This window comes from Rhipicephalus sanguineus, chromosome 4 (assembly GCF_013339695.2).
Source record: "Rhipicephalus sanguineus isolate Rsan-2018 chromosome 4, BIME_Rsan_1.4, whole genome shotgun sequence".
NCBI classification, from domain to species: Eukaryota; Metazoa; Arthropoda; class Arachnida; order Ixodida; family Ixodidae; genus Rhipicephalus; species Rhipicephalus sanguineus.
Window position 1 is genome coordinate 127,551,183 of NC_051179.1, and position 19,047 is coordinate 127,570,229.

A 19,047-nucleotide genomic window follows, 5' to 3' on the forward strand; every position below is an offset into this window, starting at 1 on the left:
CTTCTGCGAAGTACCTTGCTTTGTCAGCCACATGTTTTGTTGAATAAGTGAGAATATAAGGTACAAGTGTCGTAGCAGGTTCTTCATAGTCATCGTATTTAGGACCTCAAACTGAGACTGTGAAGTTTGCAGATGAAATGCTCAGATGAAGAACAGGTTAAATGTGGCTGTACTTTTTAAACTTCACGGTAATATTTCCAAAATGTTATTAAACACTGCTGTGTTGTCGCGGTATAGGTTGCCCCAGCCTGCACAATCTGTTTGTGCAGATTCTTCCTTGATTTAAAACGAACAGTTTTGAAAAGCGAATCATCTAATCATCTCTATGAAAAATCACGTTATTTTCAGAGAAAATGTAGCTCTCTCTCTCTCAATGTATATATATATATATACATACACGGTGGACAGAGTGAGCGACGCCAGCGCCCCCCCCCCCCCCCCAATCGCGAACGAGTTGGTACGCCAATGAGCGGTGTTGTTCTGGCGGTGTTATTTTTCGTGGATGGTGTTGGTCTTTCGTGTGTTAGTTTTTGTTTCAATAAAATTCAGTTGTTAGACAGCGCTCGTACCGTGTCCTTCTCGTCTTGTGTCTTTGTCGTGTTCTCGTTGATTTTACAAATATAGCATCACAGGGTGACTATAAAAAAAACATGCTTACACAGCTTACGTTGGGCGATGTTTAGGTGGCTTTTTTCTCATGACTGCAGCAGGGATTGCCCAACCTCTGTGGCACATATCGAGTATTAGCTTTAGCGTACATGGGACGGACAAATTTTGGTTTCGCCCCGCCACAGATAGCCTGGCTGTAAAAATAATCTGCCACAAGCGCAACTGAAACGAGTTTCTGCATTGCAGGGAAGCGTGCAAGCGCCCGAGATGAGCGCTCACCATCCAACAGCAGCGCCCCCTAACAATCGGATCAGGGACCTTTCCGCCGCTCCGCACGCCGGACAGCGGTTGCAGACTGACTCTATAATGCACAGGACCGACGCTGCGGCCACTATTGGCCGCTGGCGGTCACGTGGCCTTATGCACGCTGGTGGTAACTTTTGCTTTTGTTTGTTCGTTTTGAAGCCAAGATGGCAGCGCCCACGACGCGAAGGGGGGTAGTTTGTTTACGTTGTGCCACCGTAGAAAAGACGCGTCCCGGGCGCTCGCACCGTCACCGTGTGCAAGTTTTTCGCATCAGTCGTTCCTGTTATCGTAGATAATCAACGTCCCCAGCCTACGCTTATGGTTTACGCTTCAAAGAAGAGCTGCCGGGCGGAGAACTTCGTCTCATTGTGTCACGATGGCTGCCTATTGCTCTGCGCTCGGCTGTAGCCGCACCGACGGCCGAGACGATGTAAGTAGTGTTTGGGAACTTCATACGCGAGAAAAACAAACAAACAAAAACAAACGAGCTGCTCAGTGGACTACTGCTGTGAGAGGAAGTAATTTCAAGCCTCCGTGAGTCGTCGTTATCCCCTCGGAGCGTTGTCGTGACAGTCACTACCATCAGAGTCCACCCCTAAACCGTGTAATGAGAATTACGGTGAAATCTGCTGCTCATATAAGGCGTAGTGGCGTCGATCTTTTTTGACGAACGGAATTAATGGCAGGCACCGAGGACAGCATTCTCGAAGAGACGAAAACTGCAGGTGCTACATCGTATCATAATTGGAGATTTATATGCCCCACTTAAAAAAAGAATTGCGATTCGTACAGTTCAAAATCCTGCGCTTAGTGCCGCTCTGTGAAACCTGAGGAAGTGCATAACATGGGGACCTAGTGATTCTCCTTCGTGCAGTTCATACTACGTTTACCGAGCCGTTGATGACGGTCATGTTTGAGGTAAGCATGTAGGGTTTCCTCGGCACGAGTGGAATCTTGTTGGGAGATTCGCAAACTCGGTGTGCAATTTGCGCGCCATTTTTTGCTGCTCTATATCGACTTGCTTGTTACGGCAGATGAGATACGTGTCGTCCGCAGCGAGTTCCGTCAGGTTGTTTCCCCTGTAGTACAGTAGACGGTGTGTTGTGTAGTGGCTACTGGCTAGAAATGTTTACCTAGTGTCGTGACTCATGAGTGCGCCGGCTGGGCAGAAAGCGCTTGCGATACAGACGGCAGATGGCGCAGCAGCCCGCAAGCGAGCTTCGTTCGCGAGGGTACAGTGGCTAGAATAGCGAGGGCGCGTGCTGCCGCTCGCTGCGGTGCAAGCTCGTTGCGTTCGCCAAATTTTGTACTAATATATTGTGATAGCAGTAACAACAACAACAACTATAATAATAATAATAATAATAATAATAATAATAATAATAATAATAATAATAATAATAATAATAAAACTCGTGAGTTCATAGGGGTAACGTTAGCTTTTGCAAGTCGCGTGCAGGCGCCGTGCATTGATTGAACGCAGAACTCGTCGAGCTGCTAGAGTTCAGGAATAGTGATTGCACAGTGTTTCTTTGTAAAAACCATAACGATAACAAGTGCCAGGATACGTATTGCGCCTGAGTGGTTCTTTTAGGGGCGAAGCTCCTTAAGGCGGCACCCGTTCGTCCCTCGTAGTCGTAGTAGTAGTCGTAGTGCGTAACCAGTCTTACGCTTTGACCTCCAGGGTGGTGCCGGTGGGAGATTTTTCCTGTGCGTTGTTGAACAATAAAAAATTCGCAGCGTGCGCGTTAACTAAAAGCCGAATTCTTCTGTCTCTCATTCCCCATTAGCAGCCATTGGCATGTTCCAGTAGGAAACGTTAGTAGAAGTGTAAGTGTTAGCTAAAAGCCGACTTCTTCTGTCTCTCATTCCCATTAGCAGCCATTGTTTACCTCCAAGGTAGTGCCTGGTGAGATTTCTCGTGTGCGTGATTAAACAATAAAAATTTTGTTCAAAACGCCGTTGATTGATGAAATAAACCAACGAAAGACGCCAGATGTTTTGTAAAAGCAAAACGAAAGAACGCCAGATGTTTCTAAAGCAAAACGAAAAGACGCCAGCTGCTTAACGAAAGACGCCAGATGTTTTCTAAAGCAATGGTTTTCTAAACAATGAAAATTCACAGCGTACATGTAAAATTAAAGTGAGCTGCAAGTCGTCATAACTCATCGAACCTTTAGTATAAACGCGCCCGATCTCACGTCGGTGATGATGTACTGGGCAGAATTCACGGAAGATGCACGGTTTACCGATGAACCTCCGCAGCTTCGCCCACTCATCATCATTCACTCCGTGGATATGCTGTGATTTTTTATTCTTACTGGCACTCTGACATTTTCAGACGTTCTCCCGTTTCGAAGCCGCGTGCGTTCTTATCGCGCGACTTTGTAAAAAGTGTTGTCTATATGACTGGTGAGTGCGGGCTTCTTTATACGGTGCCCATTAAGCCTTCGCCTGTGTCCCGTCCTGCCGAATTCTTCTAGTTCACAGACAAAAATAAAAAGTTGCAACAAACTCTCGGCTAATTAGCTAAATCTGATTTATATTGAGCGAAACCGACTTAAATAAGCGTTAAAAGCCGAAAAAGCTGCACTATTAGGAAGCTTTAGCTTGAATACCGGATGGAATCTGCGTATGCGCGAACCTTTGCGGAACGTAAACTACTCGCCGGATAGGCTTTACGTTCACGGCCCTGTCTCGCAAATCCATCTTCGTCCATCTTCGTTCGTGGTTACTCGCGATATCCGCTTCGCGGCGACTCCAGCCGCCGAGTCAAAATAAGCCGAAGTGCGAGCGCCACATACGACCACTTTATTTCAGCCGGATTACCGAGGCTAGAGTGACGTAGAATACCGAATCCGCAAACGTGAGAAGCCTAAAGACGCTGACAGGCTGGATAGGTGGCGCCATCTAGCGGGGCCAAGGTGTACCAGGCAAGCACAAAATTGTTATTGCAGAAGCATCGGGCATTCTACTCCCAATGTAAATGCCTTGCCGCGGCGTTATTACGAATGAGTTGCCTTTTTAATATTTTTTCCCTGAAGAACACTAAGCGAAAACAAACGTGTCCATGATTGTGGTTGCACGAAGCGTCACAAGATGTCGACACCATCGCCCGGTAACCTGGTATTGCTCAGGGGCGTAGCCAGAAATTTTTTTCGGGGGGGGGGGGGGTTCAACCATACTTTACGTATGCTCGTTCGTGCGTTTGTATGTGTGCGTGTATATATACGCAAGCAAAATTGAAAAATTTCGGGGGAGTTTGAACCCCCCCAACCCCCCCCTTAGCTACGCCCCTGGTATTCCTACACCCCTTCGCTTATACCTGTATACTGCACATGCTAAAAAACCTCTCTTTTGATTTTGCCGCAGCGTAATTCAATATTATCTAAATTAAATGTAGTTTAAATGCAGTTGTCATCACCATTTAGTGGTTTGCGCAAACGTAAAGGTTTACGTTTGGGCAGCTAAAATACTTTACCAAAACTCAAGTTCCGGTAAAACGGTAAACGTAATCCGGTAACGGTAACGTAAAGAAGTCTACGTTCAAGCTAAAACTCCCTATTCATTACATGTTCAGAAAGCGAGCCTTATCCAAAAATGTTACACCTGCAAAAAGTTAAGTCATAACTGCGCACATCCTTCAGGCTTGTCACCACTAGTGCGAAGCTGCCTTAATCTCCTTTCTCTCTTTCTATATTGGCCTCTCTCCTCCTTTCCCACCTCCTCACATCGCCTCTCCTCACCCTTACTTTTATTTCCCGCCCCTTGCTGTGCTACAGTGTACATGACTATTCTATGGTTTGCCCTCTCACCTCCTCCTTTCCCTCCTCACCCTTACATCAGTCCTCACCCTTACTCTTTTTCCCCATATACTTGCTACATCGTTATTTACCCTCTTCCCCTCCTTTCCTTCCTCCTTCACATTACTCATCCTCACCCTCACTTTCCTTTGTGCCCCCTTGTTAGACATAGCTATATAGCCCCGAGAAGTTGGGGTGGCGCCGCCTGGCGGGTGGCCTGGTTGACGTCATGGTACGGACTCTTCGACGCCCGCCGTGACGCGCCGGCATGTCATGCGCTTGCTTCGTACTCTGTTCTGCTGTTTGTGCTTGATTTTAGATGCGAAGCAGCTTTTGCTCGGGGCTTCAAGACTTCAAGACTTTATTGAGGTTGTTTACGATACAGTTCATGTAAATTCACAACACTGATTAGACCCATAGCCACAGGCTAGTAGGGGGTCTAACGAAAAAAAAAATTATATAAGCACAATAACAACTTGTGAAACAAAGCACAACATCATCAAAACAAAAATAATTACGGAAAGGAAACAAAAGTATACAAAAAAGATTTCGTTAGGATTTAAGATGAGGTAGTGCATAACTCATATGCATGATAGCACATACTCAAATGTAGGTAATCATTACAACATTCTTTTTACTTTTGTACATCATTATATAATCAAAACGAGTATAGTCGAAGCGCCAAAAATATGCGTAAGGTTTTGTGCATGGTTATATTTTATTGTTCTTCATGGAGCAAATGATTTTTAAGTGCATGTGGGAAACCCTTTGCATCTTTTATCCGAAGTGGTATTTTATTCCATGCTTTAACTCCTGCGAACTGCAGTAAGCGTTCACCATAGACGTTGTTTGTAGGTGGAAGATTAAAATTGCGCGATGTCATGCATCTAGTTACGCGGTTGGAGGAAGAAAATATTGATACATTGAAAGGTACACTGTATGTAATGATATTACTGACGGTGACTGCTGTTTTATGTTGCCGTATATAATCAAAAGGTAGAATTTCCAACTTGTTAAACAAAGGAGCGCTGTGTTGATTATAGGCCGCATTATCTATTATTCTAAGTGCTCGCCTTTGTAATGTGCGGATAGGTTCAAGGTAGGTTTTATAGGTCCATCCCCATGAGTCTACGCAGTATGACAGGTGACAATGAACAAATGCGAAATAAAGCACTCTGACAATATTACTACTAAAATAATTCCTAGCAGCTAGGAGCATGCTACAGCCGGATACTAGCTTAGTACATACATAATTTATTTGCTTTTTCCAGTGTAATTGGCTGTCGAATACTACACCTAGATATTTAAATTCTTTTACCTGCTCAAGTTGGCAGTTGTTCATTGTAAGCCGAAAGGAATCATCGTTTACATTTCGGTGGCGGGAGTGAAAAATAGTATATTTAGTTTTCTGTGTAGTGAGTGTTAATTTATTCACCGTAAACCACATAAAAATATTTTCTAACTCTTCATTAGCTTTACATTCTAGGTCGGCTATGTTGTCGGCGGTAACTACTAAAGCTGTATCGTCAGCGTACATTAGCAACTCAGCCGATTTGAGTATGCATGGCAAGTCGTTTACGTATAGTGAAAATAATAACGGCCCGAGGACTGACCCCTGCGGTACTCCCGTCTTTATGTTTAATAAAGAAGACGTAAGATTTTGCATTTTGACCATTTGATGACGTCCATCTATGTAGCTAGAGAATAAATTAAATACTTTTCCGCGGAATCCGTAGTGTTTTAATTTCATAAGTAGGATATCGTGGTCAACAGTATCAAACGCTTTTTTTAGGTCAATAAAAACTACTGCCACAAGAAGGTTGTTGTGTAATGCCGTGTTAATCTTCTGTGGTAACGATAACACAGCGGTTGATGTGGAATGATGCGATCTAAATCCATGTTGCTCCGGGCAAAATGCACGATATTTTTCAAGGAATATGCGCATTCGTTTTCCAAGAATCTTCTCGAATATGGTATTTATAATGCTTAAAACGGATATAGGCCGATAGCTCGAAGGATCAGAGCGATCGCCATCTTTATATACCGGTACAACTTTAGCGTTTTTTAAACAAGATGGGTACGTTGATGTGCGCAAGCAATGGTTAAATACGTGACATAGGATGGGACCCAGGATATGAATATTATCTTTTACTAACCGAGCTGGAATGCCATCTAGACCACTGGCTTTATTTGTGTTTATATTGGCAACAGTGTCGTATATTTCATCATAGGTAATGTTGGGAAGAGCAAACGAATTTGATAATGAGGGTGAAAAACATTTAATTTCGCTATGAGGGAACATTGCTGCTAAAGTTGGACCAATTTCAGTAAAGAATAAATTAAATTTATCAAGTGTATGCCCATCAACAGCGTCAGGTAATACACGCTGTGATGGTTCATTACCGACAACTTCTTTTACAATTTTCCATGTTTTTTTAGAATCGCCTTGCGCTTGAAAAATAAGACGAGAATAATAGTCCTTCTTTCGTTGCCTCATGAGAAGCACAGTCTTATTCCTCAACAGTTTAAACTGGCCTAAATAATATTTATTTTCTTTATGCTGTCTCCACTTGTGGTACCAGAAGTCCTTCTTCTTCAGCAGTGCAAGGATCTCTGTTGTCATCCAAGGAGTTAGCGGGGTTTTATATGAGCGTGCAGATACGTTTGAGCGGCTTTTTTCAATGGCATGGCGAAGGGCTTTTGTTATGTTTTCAAGTTCAATATTGACATCTTCGTCATACAAAGTTTCAAATTCAATGGCGAGAATGTTATCTCGTAGTAAGTTGTAACCTATTTTGCTGGTAGCGGTGGAAAATTGCGCGTTCTTGTTTGTTGTTTTCTTTATGGAAACAAAGGTGGAAAGGTGATCTGCTATTGGTTCATCATAAACACCAGCGTTCAATTTCGATGTTACGTTGGTTAAAATATGATCAATCGTTGTTGCTGAAGTGCTAGTCACTCTTGTAGGGGTGTCTATGAGATTATAAAAACTGAATGAATTAACCAATTGTGTGTACTGAATGTAACTAGAGTTATTGGTGTCAATATTCATATCCCCAACGATGACGGCTTGATTTTGGTACTTAGTCGATAGATAGAAGAGAGTTTCTTCCATCCTATCGAGGAAGTGCGTTGCACTAGAATTTGGTGGACGATAAAGAACGCCGATTATGCCAAAACAGTGCAGTCTGATAAAGAGGGCTTCTAGATATGGAGAACTGCAGTTCAGCGAGGATATAACTGTATATGCGCAGCCTTTTTTCACAAAAAGCGCCACTCCGGCACCACGCGAACATGAGTCGCGTTGATGTGATATGGTTTCGTATCCGGGAATTGTAACATTCTCTCCTTTTTTAACCACGTTTCTGTGGTTGCTATCACGTCGAAGCTGTTTACATGTTTAGATAGGAAGGCAAGAAGCGAGTTTACGTTTTTCCTTATGCTACGGATATTGCAGTGGAATATACCTGTACATTTTTCATCGAGGAGTGGATCTACTTGAGCTATTGTGAAAGCCATTTCTCTGAAAAACCCTTTCAGCAGGCACTCAAGAGGAGCACCTACACTAGTTTCGCGAGATCATCCTCGCATGTAATGCGAATTACCTTTGAGTTCTCCGACTTCCTTGCCAGAATTTTTCCTTCGGAAACCCAGACAAATCTCCAGTTCTTATCTTTCTTTCTCTGTATGGCCTTACCTAATAGGATCTTATTTTCAAGACACAAATGTTCGTTCACGAACACAGGTTGATTTGCATTGAACCCAAGCATCGACGTGTTAAGCCTGTTCTTCCTTGCTGACTTCATAAGATCACGTTTGGAGCGCGACAGAAACTTAACCACGACGTTTGGGACATTACTTGCCTTCGCCGGAACTCTGTGGACGACATCAAAATCTTGGCCGGTGACCTCAACACGTAAGCACTCTGCAATCTTTCCCACAATCTCCACTAGGTTTTCCTTCTCAGCATAGGGAATGCCTTTCAGTTCAATGTTGTTACGTCTTGAATATTGCTGTAGATCTATCAGTTGTTTCCTTGTGTCGCTTAGATCTTTCTTCATTTGTGCGTTTTCCCTTCCATTGGCGACCGTCCGCTCGGGAACCATGTGTGCTGGCACGCGCTACCGCGTTCGGGCCTGTGTAAGGAGCTGGTTAAGACGCTGTGGCCTCTCCCCCTTAAAGGCCTGAACACACGTACGCGTTGCAGCGTGTCAGCGCGTGAACTTTTGACGCGGCGCCACGCCCTCTTCCTATGGGAACCGAAGCTCAAGTTTGCGGCGCGACGACAGCGCCGCGCCAGCCGCGCTGCGGCTCTGTCGGAAAGCTCTGAACCTTCTGCGCGGCAGACTCAGCCCCTTTCACGGTAGCGGTAGCGCACGTGCGCACGCGTTCTTCTCTCGGTGCGGGTAACTGGGGGGCCGTCAGCTGGGTACGTTGAACCGAGAGGCTTGCTGTGCGAAGCTGCGCATTTCCGCGATGGCAGAAGCGACCCCGCGGAAGCGCAAGCGTGGTCCGAAGTATTGCGGTTTAGCGGCCAGCCACAACAGTGCAGACAACACCAAGGCACACGATTCACGTGTTAAACTGTATCGTTTCCCGGGCGTGTCGTACGAGAAATAAAGGCGGCAAGCGTGGATAGCTGACAGCGCTGTCTCGCCTTCTATTTTGGCTGTCTGAGTTCATCGCTTTCGTTCGTTCCGACTACCTGAATCGGTAAGTAACGCGGCGCATGCACGCAGCGACTACATTAATGATTACTCGCTGTCTTCTCGTATTGTTGAAGTCCAGTTACGGTTGTAGGTGAAGCAACTTTGCGTTTTGATTCCCCGTGTTCGTGAAACCTACCCGTCGTTGTTGAACGTTCACATTCGCGTTATACCGTTAGCATTGCGCGGTTGGTTGAATTCAACTGAACGCGGCACATTGTCAGAAGTTCGGCGCCTGCATTCCACGCGTCGGGAAGGCTGCTTTATCACGCCGGAACGGACGTCTGTGCATTTGCAGCAAGCTTTGACATCGTTCTGCACGTTTGCTTTGTTTTTGTCACTTTATTAGGGTGATATATATATTTAAGCCGCTAAACATAACTGGCACTTAATACATGCTTTGCAATTGCAACCTTGAGGTAACCACCTTCTGACTTTGTGCGATTTTCTAGCCGCGTTCACGCAGCAGGTTTTATACGCCTGTCAAGTCGGTATCATAAAAAGAGACTGCAAGCATGACGCGAGAGCCGAAAAAACGAGGCGAGCAGTTCATCTTGCTTCACAGTGGTTAAAGCTCAGCTAGCTGCCTCGCGTCTTAATGGGCGGGTGATCCTCCAGCGGCACGGAGGACTTGACTCTGACCTTCTCAGGAAGCAGTGCCATGGCCGTATAATCTTTTTTTCGCACGCCGCAAACGTTTGTTCACGAAAGTACACGGCTGCTACTGTAAGCGTGCCATATCAAAACAACAATCATATGATTCGTAGTCCACGCCGCAGAACATCGATAGCGTGTACGGCTTCATTTCGGAGTGCATGTGGACCTCCTACACGGTGTAATCGCGACTTGGGAAATGCATTTCGCTTTGAGTTGGGCGTCGTTGTGGTCGATCGTCTGCTCTTCACCGTTAACGTGATTGACGAGCCTTTCTCATTTTATCAAGTTCGCTTTTCGGAAGTGCCAGTCAAGCTTGAAAATCCTTTTGAAGCCGCACTGCAAGCGGTACATTGTGAGGCGGTGCAAGTGCACCGCGAGAGCTCTGCACGTGCAAAGCGAGCGGCAACGCGATGGAGAGAAGGGAAAACGCGCGTTGCTAACACCCCAGTTTCTCTTTTTCTGCCAGAGATGGCGCTGCCTGTCAAGAGCAGTAGCGCCGCTAAGCGTTGCTTGGGAAGCCTATGGAGAGACAGGGCGTGCGGCTACGCGAAGCTGCGCGCCCTCTCTCTGCATAGGGAGAGGGCGCGGCGCCGCGTCAAAAAGTCGCGCGCTGACACGCTGCAACGCGTACGTGTGTTCACGCCTTTAGAACCATGTGTGCTGGCACGTGCTAACGCGTTCGGGCCTGTGTAAAGGCCCGAACACACGTACGCGTTGCAGCGCGTCAACGCGTGACTTTCTGACGCGGCGTCGCGACCTCTCCCTATGGAGAGCACGGGCGCGCAGCTTCGCGTAGCCGCGCGCCCTCTCTCCCCATAGGGAGAGGGCGCGCAGCTTCGCATAGCAGCGCGCCCTCTCTCCCCGTAGGGAGAGGGCGCGGCGCCGCGTCAAAAAGTCACGCGTTGACGCGCTGCAACGCGTACGTGTGTTCGGGCCTTTAAGGGGCTGGGTAAGACGCTGTGGCCTCTTCCCCTTACACTCTCTCAGCAATCACGTGATGGCGTCAGGGAACGATTTTCTGCAGACGCGCGATGAACCCGCGTGCCGTGCTCCAACAAGAGTTCGGGACGAGTAACAGCAACAGCAACAACAGTGAATTCATGGTGTGCTCCACTTGCAAGGACGCGTTAACATCGGGCAAGGTGCCCGTGATGAACGGAACATTAAGTCGACCCATGCGCTGCTTCGCATCCCCACATGGTTCCCTTCAGTGGGAGACGGTGTAATTTTTTGCCTGTCTCAAACTTCAGATGAATGACGAAAACAGCATCGATAATGTTCCTAGTAAAACGACAAAAAGCTATACATTTTTTTTTCTTCACAGTCGCCAACGGTGCCCGCGCTCCGTAGTGCGCACTTTGAAAGGGGTGATGAGGTTTGTTGGTGTGTCGCGCTGCTAACCTCGGGGATGTGTCTGATCCCAACCACAGCAGCCGCATTCAGACGGGTGAGAAAAGCAGCATGCCTCTGCTTAGATACAGGAGCACGTTAAAGAATTCGAGGCGCACAAAATTAATTTGCAACGTGCCTCACAATCGTGTTGTAGTCTTGGCACGCGAGACACCTTCTTCACATTATTAGGTTGCGTTGTGCATGGGCGATTCCTTTAAAAAATATGATGGCCTCGCCTCCACAAGTGTTATATACATCGGACGCATCCGCGACCTGCCGACAGCGTTTTTGCCGGTGTGCCAAGCCCCGCTCACGATTACAAAAGCGCATTCAGTATTGAGCTTCGCAAAATATCTCGAAAGCGCTCGCCTGAGAATACCGCCGCAGTTGTTGTGTTTGTTTTTCTTGTGTACTCGCTCATCATCATGTTGTTTAGCTTCGCGTTTTTCTCGCAATAATTTCAGGGCTTCATTTCATTACAAAAACAAGTTGAGGTTATTTGCGGAAACTTCTTATTGCTGTCAGATTGTGTCTTCACGCAGCATCGCAGCAGCGGTGCTGTTACACTTCTGTTAGTACAAGTTTAGATAGCTGACTCGTAAATTAGTTTTGCGTTTGATATGCCCCTCAGCATCATCAACCTTTACGTGGATGACGACGTGCGAGGCCATTCATTGACTCATTGAGTCGAAGTCCGTTTAATTAATACGTGGGCCACGTCGCTGGGATCGAAACAGTTCAGAACGCTCATTGCTACTTTCAAGCGTTTGTTTTGCAAACGATTTCTAGCAACAGTGCTCCCACGCGAATTGAACATTACCGCTAAGTAGAATTGAAAGCTGGGCAAGTTGGTAACGATTCATAGTTGGTCGAGGTAAACAGCGCAAAAAAACGAAGACAGAGTAAAGGAGGGACACAACACGAGCGCCGACTTTCAAATGAAAACTTTAATGAAGAAACACCAAACATATACATTTTTTTGCGCATGCTCTCACAAGGCAAGGAAAAAAAGAAGAAAACACTTCTGTGTGGCACGAGGCAACTATCTTAACAACGTTAGCGGTTACAATACTCTAAAAAAGATATTTCATTGTCATGGAGGGCAATTGACTGCTGACTGACGCAATTTTGCCCTGCCTTTTGAATTCTGTGGGCCTCGAATATTTCCCTTGTCAGCTGGCAAAATTGCGTCAGTCAACAGTCAGTTGCCCTCCATGACAATGAAATATCTTTTTTAGAGTATTGTAACCGCTAACGTTGTTAAGATAGTTGCCTCGTGCCACACAGAAGTGTTTTCTTCTTTTTTTCCTTGCCTTGTGAGAGCATGCGCAAAAAATGTATATGTTTGGTGTTTCTTCATTAAAGTTTTCAGTTAAAAGTCAGCGCTCGTGTTGTGTCCCTCCTTTACTCTGTCTTCGTTTTTTGCGCTGTTTACTTCGACCAACTATGAATCGTTACCGCTTGTGACGCGGCGATTGATCGGATGAGCAGTTTATGCAGATCAGGGTATAGGGCCACATAATCCCAGACGAGTGGCGAGAAGAAATCTTTACATATATTATTTTGTTTAATGTTCTGGGTGTATTAAGTGATTCTTTACGACAGACATATTAATCTAAGATCTCATGTAGCAGAAAGCGCAATTCTGTCAAATCACCTAGATAATCTGCAAAGGCAGACATCACTTGTACGATAAACCACAATATAGTTAGGGAATTGAAAACGTCCTAATTTCGTTTGTAATTCTTCGGGATGCATGTTCTAATCGTGGAGTCTATGCCAAGTTGTATAGTGAAGATAGCGCCATTAGCGTAAATTTTATTAGCAGCGATGTGATGGAGTACGCGGTGAAAACAACGAATGTCTTGCTCTCGTGCATCGCCATTTTCACAGTGAATCTTCCGTTCGGACAGGAATTTGCCCATTATATACTATATTATCTAAACTTTCTACAGCTTACATAACTTTCGCTAATAGTGTAAACTTCCACCTTCTACCTTGGGAGATTTGCATCGCAAGAATGAGCAGTAATCACCACAGTAACGCGAAAGAGCAGGTACGCGGCGGGCGCAGAAAAAGGCGATCCTCGGCCGCGGAGCAAGCGAGTCCTTGCCGTGATGTCACATCGCTGTAACTAAGTGAGTGAGTGAGTGAGTGAGGAAGTAAGTAAAGTAAGTAAGGTGTCGCTCAATGCGCTCACACACACACACACACACACACACACACACACACACACACACACACACACACACACACACACACACACACACACACACACACACACACACACACACACACACACACACACACACACACACACACACACACACACACACACACATGGCGTTTAAACATGGCGGACGGTTACGGATGTGTTGGGTCACTTTTTTAGCGGCCGTGGTTGGGTGTTCCGTGAGGCTGGTACTTTGTCTCAACCACTGTTCTCGACTTGGGTCTTGAAGCATGGCTGGCCCTGCCAGCCTCTCGTTCGTCTGCTGACTGCCGCGCCGCTAGGGTTCGTTCTCGGGGTACTTGGCACATATCCGCTTTCTGTGGCGCATACCCGCCGAGTTTTCTACCTCCGATCTTAAACAGCTCCGCTGTAAAAAATCCACGCAGAATCTCATTTGAAAGTTGTTTAGGTGATGCGTAAGCGTTGAGATTTATTGTAGGAAGCGGCCGTCCCTGGAGTGCTGTTCGTGGGCGCCATCGGCATGGCTACGCACATCGTGCGATGGCGCTTTGAGGTGTACTGGTGGCGCTACATGCGGCGAGCGGTGGCGAAAATCAGATGCGCGAGGTTCATAAAAGATTGGCGCAAAGCATCCGCTCGTCCCCATTTTTGTAAAACCGGAACAGGCAGGTTTCGGGCCCTAAGTGCTCGCCACCGAGCTGCATTCCCTCCTTGCCGGTGGCGTCGAAGTCTCCCTGCGTTGGGTCCCTTCTCACATGGGAGGGAGTCCAGGGAAATGAGCAGGCAAAAGAAGCGCATCACAACACCTGCCATGCTGCGGTCGCGTCTGACTATTCGAGAAGCACCTTGAGGCGACTGCTGATATGCCACGCAGACGAGTGTGTAGTGTGGAAATCTCGACCATCTCCAGGCTGGCTTGACACGTGCTGCGCACTAGTGATGCGCGTGGTAGAGCTCTGCACGGGCTCGGGCCTACCCGAAAGCCCGGACCAGGCCCGGTAGTTTTAACGGCGGGCCCGGGCCGGGCTCGGGCCTGCAGCTCCGGGCTTAGGGCCGGGCCCAGGTTTCAGGTGGCGGACTCGGGTCAGGTCGGGCCGGACTTGGACTTTGCTCAGTTCTAATTTTATCTCAAGAAAACGCTGTTATTACGTGTGCCACGCTCTTTAGAGAAGTTTTCTGAGGGACAAATACAGAACTTCGTTTGCTCATTGCACGGAGCTACTTGACTGATGTGAAACGGGCGAGCCAAACGTTAATAGACGAGACGCTTATATAGTGAACATCTCACTGATATGTGCTTTATTTGCATTCGTTGTCATTTTATATCCCAAATGTTATTTTGTAATCGCAGTACTAAATGTAATAAATTATTTATACCTATAACTTATCATTGCAAAAGCGATCACAGAACTGCCGAGCGGGAAACATTGTTGGAAGTTTCAGCTGTCCACTAAAACAAAAGATCTGCGCGGAGTCTCGTTACATAGAGTCTCTGTAGAGAAACATTCTTTTTCCGTGGCTCCGTCACGGCTCCCAGTGGTCATGTGACGCGAGATTGACATGCACAGCCTGCTCTGTGGGCCCACATTGTTAACGTCTGAGATTTCGTCTTGTTCCGCTATATGGTGTGAGAGCTACATAATACTGCAGCAAAAGCGTGGGAATGTGCAGGAATAGCATTCATTAAACAAGATGTGGGGCAAAGTATATTCACCGGACGAAATATCTGGCTTGAAAAAAAAAAAGGGGCAAAAATAAACGCCGGGCCTGCGCAGCACAGACAGAGCGAAAACTGGAAGATCGGCCTTTCTAGACCCCGTTCGAAACTCTCTTGTGGAAACTAATAAAAGTACACATGTAAGGTATCCACTATACGCCACAAATCATCATTTTTGTGAAGTAGGGAAGCACCAACAATGTCATTATTCGTCTTTCTGCGGATGAGCGAAGTGCCCGCTACACATCTGCAATTTGTGTATTTAGTTGATGCTGCATGTGGCTGATGATGAATTATGGTTGAGCGCTTTGTTGTGGGCAGGAAGTTTTAAACCACACACTAGTTGTGCGATTGGCATTGCGTGACGCCTGGTTGTTATTTTACTATTCTGCCACGTTATATGGTCACGTGGTCATGACGTCGACGAAGACAGCAGTCAGCACGACCGAGATGAAACCGTTTATTTGGCCCGCGAAACTGAAAGTCAAACTACAGCAATACACTGATAGCGGCGAACAGAGCGTCGACGGTCGATCAACTGCTCATGGTTGAGATTCGCCGTCTTTTATTGCGATAGCAATTATATGGACAGTCTCGGCTGAATTTTGCCGTCGCCGTCGCCGTCATGCACCGTATATGTATAAGTATGTATATATATATAAAAGCCCCAAAGAAAAATAATTCAGAAAAATGCTCCCGAAGCGCGGAATCGAACCAGGGACCTCTTGCTTCGCAGCTAGTGGCGCTAGCCACTACGCCACGAAACGCAGATCCTCCACGTAGGTAACGGCGAGCGTTATATACACACCATTTACCGCTGGAGGACTCAGAGAAGGCTGCGCTTATAAGCGTTTCTTCATTACCAGCGAGATGGCGTTAGGAGAACGACGGGCGCATTTAAAAGTCGTCGGCGAGCTCGCTCGCTTCTTCTTATTGCGCAGGGAGAACCTTGCCCTTCCGCTGTCTGCTCGCGTGGTTTTCTAGTGGTGAGGGGAAGAGGGTTGTTTCAAGCTTTCACCGTGGTATCCGCGCTCATGTTACGGAGCGGAAGTCACTCGATCTGAAGGGACGCCGCTAAACGAACAAACAGACGATGAGCGCGAACTATCAAGTGTCACAGCTCGACACTTGAAGCACGCTAGTTTTCTTCGCTGCTTCGGCCGCCTTTGTAACAGGAGCGCTGTTCAAACTAAGAGTATCCATTGGCGAGCCTCACTTCGTATAGCATTAGTTTCCTTCTATCGCATTCATTGCTTCGCCCTTGCGGCGAAACTGTGACTTTTTATACATCACGCATCGAACTTTCCAGTCTTATCACTGGTTGTCGCGCAAGCACTGGAGTAATCTAGACTATTCGCGTCCTGCGTGCAATCTTAACAAAACGATCTACTACACTCGCGAAGCTTCTCGAACACTGCGGCGCGGTCAGCGTCGAGCGTTGATAACCGCCCTTGCTGGTCAAACCCGAATACATCAAAATATAAGAAGAAGCGGGCGTGGCAATATATTAGACATGTTAACGCGATTCCTTGCCCGAGATGACGCTTGTACGGGTCTTTTTTCAAATGTGTTTCAAGCACCAGAGTAGTTCTGTGGTAGAATACTCGACTGCCACGCAGAGGGCCCGGTTTCAAGTCTCATTCGATCCTGGATATTTTTTTCTTGTTTATTTTTTCTTATTTCGCGTGATAGTGGTTACGGACACCGGCGGCGGCGGACAACTACCCCACTGCCGTTTCGATCTGATAACAGCTTTCCCTGTAAAAAAAGAGAAAGAAAAAAAAACAAATTATGAATTCCGTGCCAGGTGGTGTCCCCTTACCTCGAACCGAATGCATCCAATGAGAAAAAGCGTCGAGAAGCTATCCACGCCTATATCACCAATCTGGAACGAACCCCAAAAATAGATCGAAATCTTTTCGTTAACATCCTGCCATTCGTACCCGTGTAGTCCGATAGCCACTTTCTACCGGTACAACATCGTTATGAAGGCATACACCATTAAATAGCAAAAAAAGAGTACGACACAATCCGTGCACAATCGAAAAGAAAACCACAAAGAGGAGCTTTATGGGTGATATTGAAGAGTAGCACGCTGTTCGGGAACGAGCTACATTGATTGTGCAAAGGTCCGCAAAGACATTGAAATTTGCTCCAGTGGTGAAGTCTAAGAAAAACGAGTGCCGACGCCTTCACAACTCGGAGGGCTGATTTTGTGCGCCCCTGCGGCTACCGCAATCAGCGAGAGCAACTTCGGCGCTGCAGGATATGTGATGCAATTGCGTAGGGCATGCTTAAAGCCGGAATCTCTCGATGATTAGCTTTTTCGCACAATAACGTGTGAGGACGTAAACTAAACTATGCAACAAAAAACTTATAGTCTAAATACTACCAGTATCGTGATGCATGAAAATAATGGTACCACAAATAGTGTTTTTTTTTTCTTTCCGGCGGTCCATACGACTTTCGAAAAGTACACGTGGTGCACGTCGTTCGTGATAATTTTTATCTAAGTTAGCATATTTACAGAAAACGTAATAAATTTCGCTTTTTCCCCCTCTATTTCTCTTGCCCTGGGAAGGTGCTACTACGCTGAAGACAGGTGCTACATGTCCAGAAGTGTGTACCGTGGGGTTTGTTGACAGAACATGCTTTAACGTTCAATAAAGAGCGCAATAAAAACAGAAAGGGAACAGAGCGTTCTGTTCTCTGTCCCCTATGTTTTTTATCGGGCTCCCTACTGAAACTGAAGTCATGCTGGAAACCACTTTCCTTGCTACAGTATCTGCTACAAAACGCTTATGACGATTGCGATCTGTATTTGCAGAACAAAATACGTACAGTGTGCCGCTGCCGAACAAATGTTCATCGTACCTAGTATGTCCACTCAACTATTTCCCCCGTGAGACGCTCTTGTACAAGAAATTGCCATAGGTTAATGCATACTTGTTAGCAAAGCATGCGGCATAAAAACGTAGGTATTTGCTACTTAGAACGTCTTGCTGCCGATTCCATATATGCGGGCAACACCACCTAGATTACAGGCTCGGGCCCATGTCGGGCCCGATCAACCGTCGGGCCGGGCCGCGCCGAACTTTTTCTCGGGTTCGGGCCGGGCCCGGGCCGAAAATCGCGGCCCGTGCAGTGCTCTAGCGCGTGGCCCACACTCGGGCTTTAAAAAGCGGTAGCCGTGGCACGGCCCAGACAGTAGGTGACGGAACGCTGTGTGCTCGGGAGTGGTGTGCCCCGCCGGGGCCAAGGTTAGGGGCGAGTGCATGTGCCCACGTTATTGTTTCCCTGTATCTTTCGCATAGTTCTTTTAGTGTTATTAAACGTGTATTTTTGAGTTCAACCGGCCAGCATCACTTCCTTGGCAGCACGACGGCGCGAACCCTTCAGTAGCCAGGCAGAAACCACCGACCCGGCTGCCTGACGGGGCTCTCTCCAAGGGGTCCCTCCTACTGCTTCTACGTATCGGCTGCCCCTGGCCTGCGGCTCGGCGTCATCGCCTTGGCATAGCCTCGTCATCTGCCCGCACTCCGTTCTGGGCAGATAAAAGAGTCGAACACCTCCTGTGTTTATGCCCCGCGTTTCATGCTGAACGAGTCGCCTTGATCGCCGCACTTCGCCGCCAGGGTCTACCCGCGGCTACACAGAGGGACC

General features: G+C 46.9%; 1 long non-coding RNA gene across 1 annotated transcript in view; it reads left to right on the plus strand.

The window, feature by feature from the left end:
* Window positions 1-1,044: 1,044 nt before the first annotated feature.
* LOC125756188 (uncharacterized) overlaps window positions 1,045-19,047 on the plus strand; it is a 31,553-nt gene continuing 13,550 nt past the window's right edge. The window contains exon 1 of the long non-coding RNA XR_005183434.2: window positions 1,045-1,345. This is a non-coding gene — a long non-coding RNA (uncharacterized LOC125756188). The remainder of the gene's footprint in view (window positions 1,346-19,047) is intronic.